We start from the raw sequence: 10,986 nt of genomic DNA, 5'->3' as shown, positions 1-10,986 counted from the left end.
GTACTCACAACTCTATCACAGTTTAGCGGTGTGGAAAGAGTGTACAAGATAAAGCAAGGTAAATTTCATGTAGTGCAAAAGTGCAAGCCCCCCCCCCCCCTCTCCCCACTCCACCCTTTCCAGTCAGTGAAGCCTTGTCCAAAAATACTACAGGCAGTAAACAAAGTCCTTATTCAGGTGGTTTGGCAGTAGTCGTCCAGTTGGAGTGGTTTTGTGGATGTTATGAATTGTTTTTAGTTCCATTGCTTCTCACCATTGAAGAGTTATCGTAGTGGCTTCACAATCTTCATTGAGATGTAGTTCTGGAATAAGCAAAAGAGAACAATAATCATTTATCTGTAAGTGCACAAACTGATGCATTTGAACAACAATTTAGGCTGTAAATTGTGTTTTTGGCATGTAGATGCATACACTACCAGTGTTTGGACACACCTGATTGAATGTACTATGTTTTTCATTATCTTAAAGCCATTTTGATCTAAAGGCTTATGCTTAAATGCTTGAAATGTGTTTCTTGGACAAGTTTAAATAGTGAAGTTGATGCCTAGGTATGAACTTCTTTCCAAAGCCTTTTCCTTTCCATCAAGGCAAAGGGCGGCTACTTTAAAGAATCTAAAATATAAGATAGTTTTGATTTGTTTAACACTTTTTTGGTCACCGCATAATTCCAATTGTGTCATTTCATAGTTTTTATGTCTTGACTATTATCCTCAAATGTGGAAAAAAATAGAAGAATATGGTGTGTCCAAACTTTTGGCTGGTAGTGTAGATGCTTCTTATTTAGATTGGCCTGATCTGAGATATGAAGTTCCACTGTCCCCCTCCCGCCTGTCCTTACCGGCAAAGAGTACAGCAGGATGGCGAGGAAGAGGAGCACTATGAACAGAATGATGAGTCCGATGAAGAGGCACCTGAACCTTCGCCACACAATGAACTTCATGGTCTTGCAGGGGTTGGTGAACCAAAAGAAGGAGGTGTCTGGACGTCTGTTGGTAAAGGAAAGGGAGAAGGTTGGTTAGACATTTACATTTAGATGTGTTAACTGTGTGTGTAAAATGTCATGTTTTTCCATATTGATCTCCCAACTAATGGAAGAGCAATATGCGTGGGATAAAGCTTTCAGAGGTCAAATTTGCATAATACAAAACATGTTTCACAGACATTTCACTGGATGAAAGTGTGTGAATGTGTGTGTTTGCATGGAGCTTTCTTACTTGGGAGGGTCCAGTTTTGGGTTCATGTTGGGTTCGTCTCTTCCTTTCCCAGCAGGTTTCTCATCTGCATCTTTTTCACTTACGATCTCTAGTGTCATCTCCACCTTCCCCTATATAGACAGGACAACAAGGCATAATACATACACACACATTTAAATTTAGTTTAGTATATTTATATAGCCCTTAATCACAGTCAAGTCTCAAAGGGCTTTACATCATACATATATGTACTTCATATACTGTATATACACATCCTATAAAAGGTCATATAAATACTTCATATACATCATTTTACTACATCATATACATGCTATACATCATATACTAGATCATATGCACAACAATTTGGATGTGTTATGATGGTTTTGGAAAAACTACTAAAGTAAGGAAGCAATTTTGCTACTGTAAAAATCACCTCTCTTCAGGTTTCGAACAGCCTTTATTTTCTTCCTATCCTGCTTTGTGACATTTGTTCATTTGTTCAGCAGTACAGGTTTGAACAAGCCAAACCAAAAAAAACAAAAAAACAAAAGCAATAATGTCTTATCCACACTTACGCCCAGGACCTTCTTACCATCCTGCCTTGTGGCATTTGATCATTTGTTCAGCAGTACAGGTCTGAACAAGCCAAACCAAAAAAAAAAAAAAAAAAAAAGAATCTCTTATCCACACTTACGCCCAGGACCTTCTTCCCATCCTGCTCGATGGCACAGGGCCACCAGCCTCTGACTGACTGCTGGGCAAACAGAGACTTGGCGTGCTCCGACTTGTGTGGCGCTCCCATGTCCAGAACGTCCATCATGTCCAGGCTGCACTTCTCTGGGGTCTTGGCAGGAGGTACCAGGTTACGCAAATCCAGCTCCAAGGTGCCTGGGATGTGTAGAAATAACAGATTAGTCAGAACCAATTTGCAGCCGAGTGCTTATCAAGACATTGTAGGAACGTTGGCACAGTTTAGAGTTGGAATATGATGCTTTTTGTATTGGTGTGGAAATGTGTGCAGCTCAGGTAGGTAAATAAAATACTTGAAGCTAGTTAAGTGTGCTTGGTTGACCTTTAAATTAAGTCTCTCACCTAAGTAATCATCCAATGAGAACTTGTCATTATCCCATATTTGTACAATCAGCTTGGGGGGAATCCTGAACTCCGTTTTGTCAAGACTCCAGAAGTGCTCCTGTTGAAGAGAGAATATATGAAAACAATAGGTTTTAGATGTAATTTACACAGTACTGGCCTCTCATTTATTTCCAGTTGATCATTATGTGGATGGCTTTAATGCTAAGTTTCTCCTAGTATAATAGTGGATGTTTACAGAGGCATGCAGGGAACCTAACACTGCATAATGTATATACACAATGATTATATGTTTATTGTCTGGAAGTATTTCTGAATGTTTCATCTCTGTTTTACGCTAACAGAAGATAATAGAAGATGACTGCAGAGCTTCTCATCGCTTGTGGGAAACCCAGTCCAGCCAAGACTCACCTTCTTCGAGACCAGGCAGAGCTGTTCGGCAGGCAGGTAGTCGAAGTCAAAGACGAACCTCCAGTTGAAGTTGCCGTCTCCGTCCAGAGACCTGTAGTGGACATCGGTCTTCTGCTTGTTCTGCTCCATACCTGGCATCCAGCTGGCAGAGGGAATAACAGGTTTGATCATTCTACGATTCAAAGATGGTCCAGGGCACAGCACCCCAAAGGGTCCAAAATAAGCTGAAGCCAAACCAAGTTTTGCCCTTAAAAGTAATCAATAACGTCTTTAAAATCAATTCTAAAAGCGCCAAGACACCAATGTAAGACAGCTAAAATAAGAGATTTATATTTTCTTTCCTCTTAGTTGCTGCATTCTGAACTAGTTACAGATGAGAAAGTCCATATAGGGGAAAAAAAAGGTATAAACACTGAATCGGTCATTAACTTGGCTTACAATGAAACTAAAATAATGTTAGGCCAGATCGAAGCTTTTGGGAAACCAGGTAGTCCCACTGAATTTAAAATCTCATTTTTAAGGCCAAGAAAGGAGCCTCAAGTCAAGTTGCAACAGCATCCAACTGTGAACAAAGCCATATACATATTCATAGCTATAGAAAATGTATAGAAATCCACCCTGTCACATGATGTGAATGTGCTGTGTGTTCATCATACCCTTTGACATAGATGTCACTCATGTGTTCTCCAGTGATGCTGGTCTCATCCAGAGTCACGTCTGTGGTGTTCCAGATGACGGCGCGCAGCAGATACCTGAAAAGTCAAGACAGGATTTAGTTGATTTGGTGGCATTCGAAGTGACGGGTTCATGTGAAGCACTGAAGAGCGACTCGGCACATACTGCTTGGCCTTGCGTGGTGTGATGTCAGAGGGAGGTCCAGGCACGCCGATGCTTTTGGGGAAAACATCCACCCACATCTGGAGACTTCCCTAAATGGAGACAATGTAGAGGTTACACAGCAGACAGTAGCTCAGTCAAGGCGGATGTGGACATGCGATGTACAGACGTTATGTGTGTGTGTGTGTGTGTGTGTGTGTCCGTGTGTGAGTCATGACCTCTAACCTGTGAGAGTGTGGGCTGGAAGCTGCTGTAAAGGGTCCTGGTCTCCACATGTTCTGGGACCAGTCCGTGTGTTCTGAGCACGTGCAGACTGATTCGTTCTCGGGCCGGACCCAAGTGCTGATGGACCTCCTTGTTGCCCTCTGGGTGTGAAAAGATGGTACATGTACACCTTAATTAGACCTCAGTTATACCATAGCACATTATTCTGAACTGTGTGCTGTTAGAAACAACCGTCAGAATGAATAATCATTGTTTTATTCAAATCAGTCATGATCAGTATCTTATTATTACATTTAAAAGGTGTAATAAGTATGATTTTTACCGTCCCATAGCACAAAATGACCATAATATATCAGTGAAGGTTTGATAGGGTTGTTGATCAATACCAATAACTCAATGATTACTTCGCTAGGCGCTGAAATTTCTTGCTTTGAAAATCCTTAATTGCCAATAGAAGTCATAGATTATCTTGTGTCCCTCTAATTGTAAATGAGAGTTTTGAGAAGGGTTTTATAATAATCCCATTGACTTTACCAAACTGAGCCAGTGTGTAGTCTTTGCCGTTGAAGGTGAGTGAGGTGCCGTTGTCCTCGGTCCTGGGTTTGGACAGGCCTTTCAGACGGGCCAGGTTCTCCAGGATCTGAGACGGCTTCATCTGGTCCCGCCACTGGTTGATACCAGAACTAAGAGCAATGAAGACACATCTCTGGATTTAAAATCAGATTTCTTTCACCTTTTTTTTGGCAGAGATTTGTTTTTTTTCATAGTTTGAGGCTGTTTGATTAGTGGTGAGATTAGCAAACTCTTCTAAATAATTAGTCTGGCAGATGAAGAGGAGCCAGATTTTCTCTCTTTCATTTTAACTATCCAGTTAAATCTGACATAGGGGAATGAATCAATAAAATCTTAAAACTGGCAATGGGAACAAGGGCATGCAGGAGGACCAACATAGTCCAAATGCAGTCTGCTATAATCCAAAATTGTGAGAAATTGTGAGCAATGATGCACTTTGACCAATGACAATATTTCTGAAAAAGAATGCTGAAGAAAGCCCAAATGCTGAAACATAACTTTTAACGTCTAAAGTGCCATTAGTAATGGAATAACTAAAAAATATGGATTCTGACAGTTTTTTTCCAGGATTATTTCTGCATATTTCTTCACCACTCCAACACATTTTTTCCTCAGTCTTAAAACGTCCCGCCCCCAGTTTGTTTCCTCACATGCAGTAGGTTTGCGGCAGGCCGCAGTAGGAGTTGTATCGGGACAAGAAGCGGTTCTCCAGGTCGATCACCGTCTCGCCGACTTTCTCGTCACGGCTCAGAAGATCGTAGTCGTATACAGAGATCTTCAGGTCCTTGTCCTGAGGCAGGAAACACGTCATCTCAAACATCCTAAACAAGACAAAAAGAAGAGCGTTTGAAGAGTGTGATGGTAACTATGTGTTCCCTGTTATCTTATCATAGTGTTGTCCTCGGGTCAAAAATGACCCGTTTCTGAGTTTAACAGCAGTGAAAACTGCTATTAAACTCTGCATGAAATTCGATGACTTCTCCTGGAGTCATCTTATAATTAGAAAAAGTGAAACATTTACCTTTTTTATATCTTTATGCAAGCTGTACACTATCAGGGTACAGGTAGATTGTCTTCGGGCCAGACAGTTATTAAATCAATTAAAGACTAAATAAAATTGTATAAAAAATTTATAAATTATTTGTAGTGACTATGAAGCACTCTTTTTCTTGCGAGAAAAAAGGTTTTCTCTTTGTAACTGCGCTGGAAATATCTCATTGTAACGTCACGTTGTCTACGTTTGGCCAGTTATCTGAAGGAATAATAACAATACACCACCAAACAACAAAATAGGACAGAAATGTTAAGTGTTTTAGGGGTGGATTTTTCCTTTAAAAGATGGTATGGTCTGCATTTCATTCATTCATTCATTAATTAATTCATTAAGAGTACATACCTTCCAAACACAGGGTTGGTGGTGTTGGGTATGTAATGGTCTCTGTCTTCAATCGTATTCTTTCCCAGTGATATCTTTATGTACGGATCACACTGTGAGGGGGAGAGAGAGAGAACAAAAGTTCAAACCAAACCTGTTGGTTGCTCTCTGTGTGTGGATAATGCTGGCTTTATTTCTGGTATATAGCCATGTGTGCGCTCCTCACCCTGCCGTTGTTGTCTTTGGGCTGCAGGTCTAAAGCCCGGACCACGTAAATCCTGACCAGACACGCCTGAGGCCCGCTCTCCGGCAGCTCTCTGAACTGACGGGGAGGAGGGGTGACGCCCGGGTCGTCCGGCAGAGGGTACACCTTGAATGAACCCTGCACACACACACACACACACACACACACACCAGGTTTTTTTTTTTTTAACTTGAGTGTTTTGTGCAGAGCGGATTGGACTTAAGAACTGGGCCTGGGTGCAAGCCGAGAAGATTCAGCTCATTTCAAGGCTTTATCACCTATTCGGTAATTCCTCCTGTCTGAATAAAGTATATTATATGCAAACAAATATGAAGTATCAAATAACACCTGTTGTTTCCATGTCAACAAATGGAATGTTAGATTTATGAAAATATTAAACATCTATATGTTTGATAGCGTCTAATCAAACGATAGTGCTTTGAGGGGAGGGGTGAAACTTTACCTTGAACTCTCCGACCACAGTGGGGTCATCGTCCCCGTTTTCGTTCTTGCCTCGCTGCAGTTTGAAGGTGCTGCAGAAGTCGGTCAGCCCTTGGAATTCTGGGATATCCTCCAGTTCATTGTCATACACCTGAGAATATATTCAAGTCATGCACAGCTGCAGAGAGAGAGGCTTCTCGCACAGTTTGCAACATCTAATCCTGATAAAACATGGAAACATTTTGGACAACGTGTGTATGGCGATCAGAATTTAATTTAAAACAAAGCTAACTCACCTTCAGGGTGTCATATCCTTTCTTGAGGTAAGGACCACATTTCTCCTGGTCTCCGATGGAAGCGTAGAATTTACTCCACCAGTCAACCGTCTCTTTTTCCTATAATGATTGAATCGCATAATTTTGATCTTCATACACACAGTTCTTTCAATTGTTGCATTTGATATATGATAATTGAATTTTTATGTCACATTTTTTATTAATTCTCACCTTCTCTGCCTGCTTTGGAGAGGGAAGATGCGTTGTGATACAAAACATAAGAAGTCACAAGTAATTATCACAAACATGGAGCAATAGCATAAATACAAATGCACATATAAGTTAATATTATCAGAAAGACAGTGAAACAGAAAATCTGGTGAACTATAGGTTGATAAAGAGACCCCAGCTGCATTTTCATGATTGACAACAAATCTGTGAAATTGCAAAGTAAATTTAAAACAATCACGGTGGCGGTGACAATTTCCAGGTGAATTAATAAATTGTTAAGTGTATTAATAACAATCACAGTGGCTGTGATATGAAGCCGTTGTGGAGCGGTCATAGCGCTGTGAATCAAGCAATCTTTTGTTTATTGGGAGTGGATATTTTCATTAGTGTTCATTAGTGAGCCCTCGGGTGTCATTGGTGCCCAGCCTTGTGAATTAGAAAGCTATAATAAGTAATCATACATACAAAGTGGGAGGTAGAGGATGCCATTTTGTTGACAGCAGTTGACATAGTGTACATAAACTGCAAGCCAGAGTAACAAAGTATGTCAAATTTGACCAGAGAGTCAAATTCTGCCGTTCTTAGTGCAAGACAGGTAACTTCATTTAATTTTTTAGACAAATATAGTTACTAGTTATGATCTAGATGAGGAATTAGTCATTTAGAAGACTTTACCTGAGCTTCCAGCAGCGGTCTGGTCTCACCCATGTCAATAGAGACATGCTGGATAGGGGAAGCCATCATCAGAGACACTGTTAATGTGGGGAAGACAACATGAGAACAAGACCATTGTGTGTGTGTGTGTGTGTGTGTGTGTGTGTGTGTGTGTGTGTGTGTTCATGTGAGCTGGTTTTTGTCCTTACTTTTGGAAGCCATGGCTCCCTCCGCGGTGATGACGTACGGGTCACATCTGAACTCCTCCAGAGAAGTGATGGTGCACTGACCCACCACCGGCTTCCTGCCAAACGGCCGGTGGTCGATCACCTTCAGCACGATGGGAGGCGTGTACATCTCATCCTTGGGAAGGAGCTGGAGATTGAGAGATTGGCAGAAAAAATTAGATATACATGTTTGAATTGACTGAGAAAGAGAACATGGAAATGATTCTTTTAAGTAATAATCTGCAACATTTGCACATAAATGTCCGTTTTGCCTACAGAAACTCAAACTTCATCAACAGAAAATCCAAGGAAAAAGACGTTACAGTCCCGCCCACACTGTTTGATTGACAGGTGATCTCTGGGAAGTGCAGTGCAGAAACACCACAGTGATGAGCGGCAAAATAAAAAAAAAAAAATAATAAAAAAAAATGAGCATCTTGCAGATTACCACCTCAATGCTCTTAAGATTGATGACTGTCATCAGAAGTCCTCTCTCTTTCCGGCTCTGTCTTGCACACACACACACACACACACACACACACACACACACACACACACACTCGCGCCCAGCCCCTCCCATATATTACCACTTTGATAAAGAGGACAGAGCCGGGGAAGTTGGGGCTCTTCTTCATGTTCTTGATGACGGCCGACTCCACCCTCTGCCCCCCGCACTCCACCACCAGGCTGGGAGAAGACACTGAGGCCAGCTGGTAGGGCTTCATGTTCCGCAGACCCCATGCTAGGATCTGGACACACACACACACACACACACACACAGATGAGGTGTGAGAAACATATGGATATCAGTTCAGAGGCACAGTGTGTGTGAGTGTGACTGTGTGTTACCTCCACAGCAGTGAGCTGCACCACGGGCCGAATGCCCTGAGGAACCATGTAGAGGTTCTCTGCTCTCTTTGGGGGAACCAGGGGAAGATCTGACTCACCTGACTAGAAAGAGGGGAAGACAGACAGAAGGATAGGAGGGTATGGTTTACATCCATATTTAACTCCCCCCCCCCCCCCCAAGTCAATTTAAATTTAATTACACAAGAGCAGCTGAAAAAATGCCTCTCCTGCTCTCTCTGCTCTCTTTTTGTCAATTACTACCATCATTCTCTCTTTCTCAAGCAATACCTATCATTGTTATCCTCTGCTCTTCACAACACTGACCCTGTAAAATAATATTATCTGGGGCTGTAGTACTTGAGTCTCGGGCTTAGTGGTTTGGTCTCAAGACAACTTTGTTGATGTTTTAGACATCAATAAAGTCGACATTAGACGTTTAGAGTATTGTGCCCAATCTTGACTCAACATTTTCCTGCTTATGCAAAAAAGGGTTATTTTATTTAAATTTTATTAGTTTTTTTCTTCCCCAACAATTTCAGGGATTTCAACCTGTTTTCAGCCATGGTCCTCAAACTTCTATGCATTGAGTATGCAATTTCTATACATTGATTAGTTGTTGAATGGTATAGCACAGAGTGGATTTACAGATAGATCTACATCTTTGTTCATCCTTAAGAAACTCCTCAATCATTATTTTTGCATTTGGAAAGACATGCACACTGTTTATTGCCTATTTTGCTCTTGGTCTTGAATAGGACTCGATATGCTCTGGTCTCGGTCCTAACTTGGGAGTCGACTAATGTGGTCTTGACTACCTTGACTAGCCTTAGCCTTACCACAATGCCTCATCTGCCCTCTGGTCTCTCTCCTTCCCTTGCCATCTTACAAATTATATAATAAAAAGTATCCTCCCATCCTTTACTACTGGGGCAAACCTTGTCTTTAAGGATGAGCTCAGCAGCCACCAGTGCATCTCCTGCCCTCCGGCCTCTCTGGATGATGGGGTGCCACAGCAGCTTAGGCGTCTCCTCCATGCCCGGGTTCAGCTTCACCAGCGGGGTGCAAACGCTCCGGCCCAGCAGCTCGTCCTTCCCCTGGGCACAGAATTACATTTTGCATTTACATCTTAAAGCTTTAGCTGATACTCTCATCTGGAGAAAATTAAAATGATAGTGATAGTGCAAATATTCCCGTGTCCCCAGAATATTCATCTGAAATAGAGAAGTGGTAGGTAAAGAAATAAGAGCCAAGCAAAATTGTTTTTTTTAAACAAGACAGGGTCAAGTTTAGGTGCAACTAGGAGGAAATTAGTATAATAAACTTGAGGACCAATTGAGTTTCCAATGGACATTTTCCGCCTGTATTAGGGATATTCTCTGATAAATTTATTCCAGTAGTAAACTTTCAAATTACCCCAATTACAGATATTTGTTTTGAGATAAATTATAGAAACACTGCAGTCATTTTGCTTTTTTCATATATAGCAATTATCTATAAAGTGAGGCCACAATGAAATATTTCAAAGCAGACTTCATTAAGCACTCAAACAACGTAATTTGGTCATACTGCCTCTCCAGGTATATTTGCCACAACCTACCACTTGGTCGCTGTCGTAGAACTCCAGGACAACATCAGGCGGGTCGTGTGCGAGGTTCTGGGGGTCTCCGTAAATCTCCACATCATTGAAAATCAGAGTCTGGTCCCAGGTTGGATTCAGCGTCGCTCGCAGCCTCTCTGTCGTCTTACTGACATGCAGGAAGGAGATGTGCGCATATGGATCTGTGGCAGAAAAACAGATGGTTCACAAGTTTAAGTTTGTTGTTTTCCCATCCAGAGCAAACAACAATTTCATGCAATGTCACTTATCTCCAATATTATCATCTCATCTGAATGGTGAAATTCTGAAACCATCGGCAGTCTTGATCAAGTATTTGACCACAAAATAACATCTTACCAGAAAAGCTGTCTTTGTCCATAGACATCATGTTCCTCGCCTGATACACATAGACACGGAGATGGTAGATATACGACCCTAGAGAGAAAAAACTGACTTTAGAAACATGTCTAACCGACAAATATACCAAATATACGACCCGAGAGAAAAAACAGACCTTAGAAATCTGTCTAAGAGATAAATATACATTTGTGCTGATATTGCGACATTTCGCGAATAGTGCAATATTTTCTGCAATATTGAGCATCACCCCCAAAACAAAAGAAAAAAAAAAATCATAGCTGTAGTGAAAAATGTGTCGTTCACTGTTTTCGCTTGTACAGTAAGATCAAATTTCTAGGTTATAATTCCAGGCTATAAATAATAGTAATTATTATTATTTATAGCCTAGAAATTTGATGG

General features: G+C 41.2%; 1 pseudogene; it reads right to left on the bottom strand.

Annotated features, from left to right (window-relative positions):
* Positions 1-10,986, bottom strand: part of LOC139666898 (myoferlin-like) — a 35,644-nt pseudogene that overhangs the window by 636 nt on the left and 24,022 nt on the right.

Source organism: Centroberyx affinis, unplaced genomic scaffold (assembly GCF_046629955.1).
Source record: "Centroberyx affinis isolate AG114_WGS23_722 - 3 ecotype Tasmania unplaced genomic scaffold, CSIRO-AGI_Caff_v1 ptg005190l_1, whole genome shotgun sequence".
NCBI lineage: Eukaryota > Metazoa > Chordata > Actinopteri > Beryciformes > Berycidae > Centroberyx > Centroberyx affinis.
This window is presented reverse-complemented; position numbering and strand designations above follow the sequence as displayed.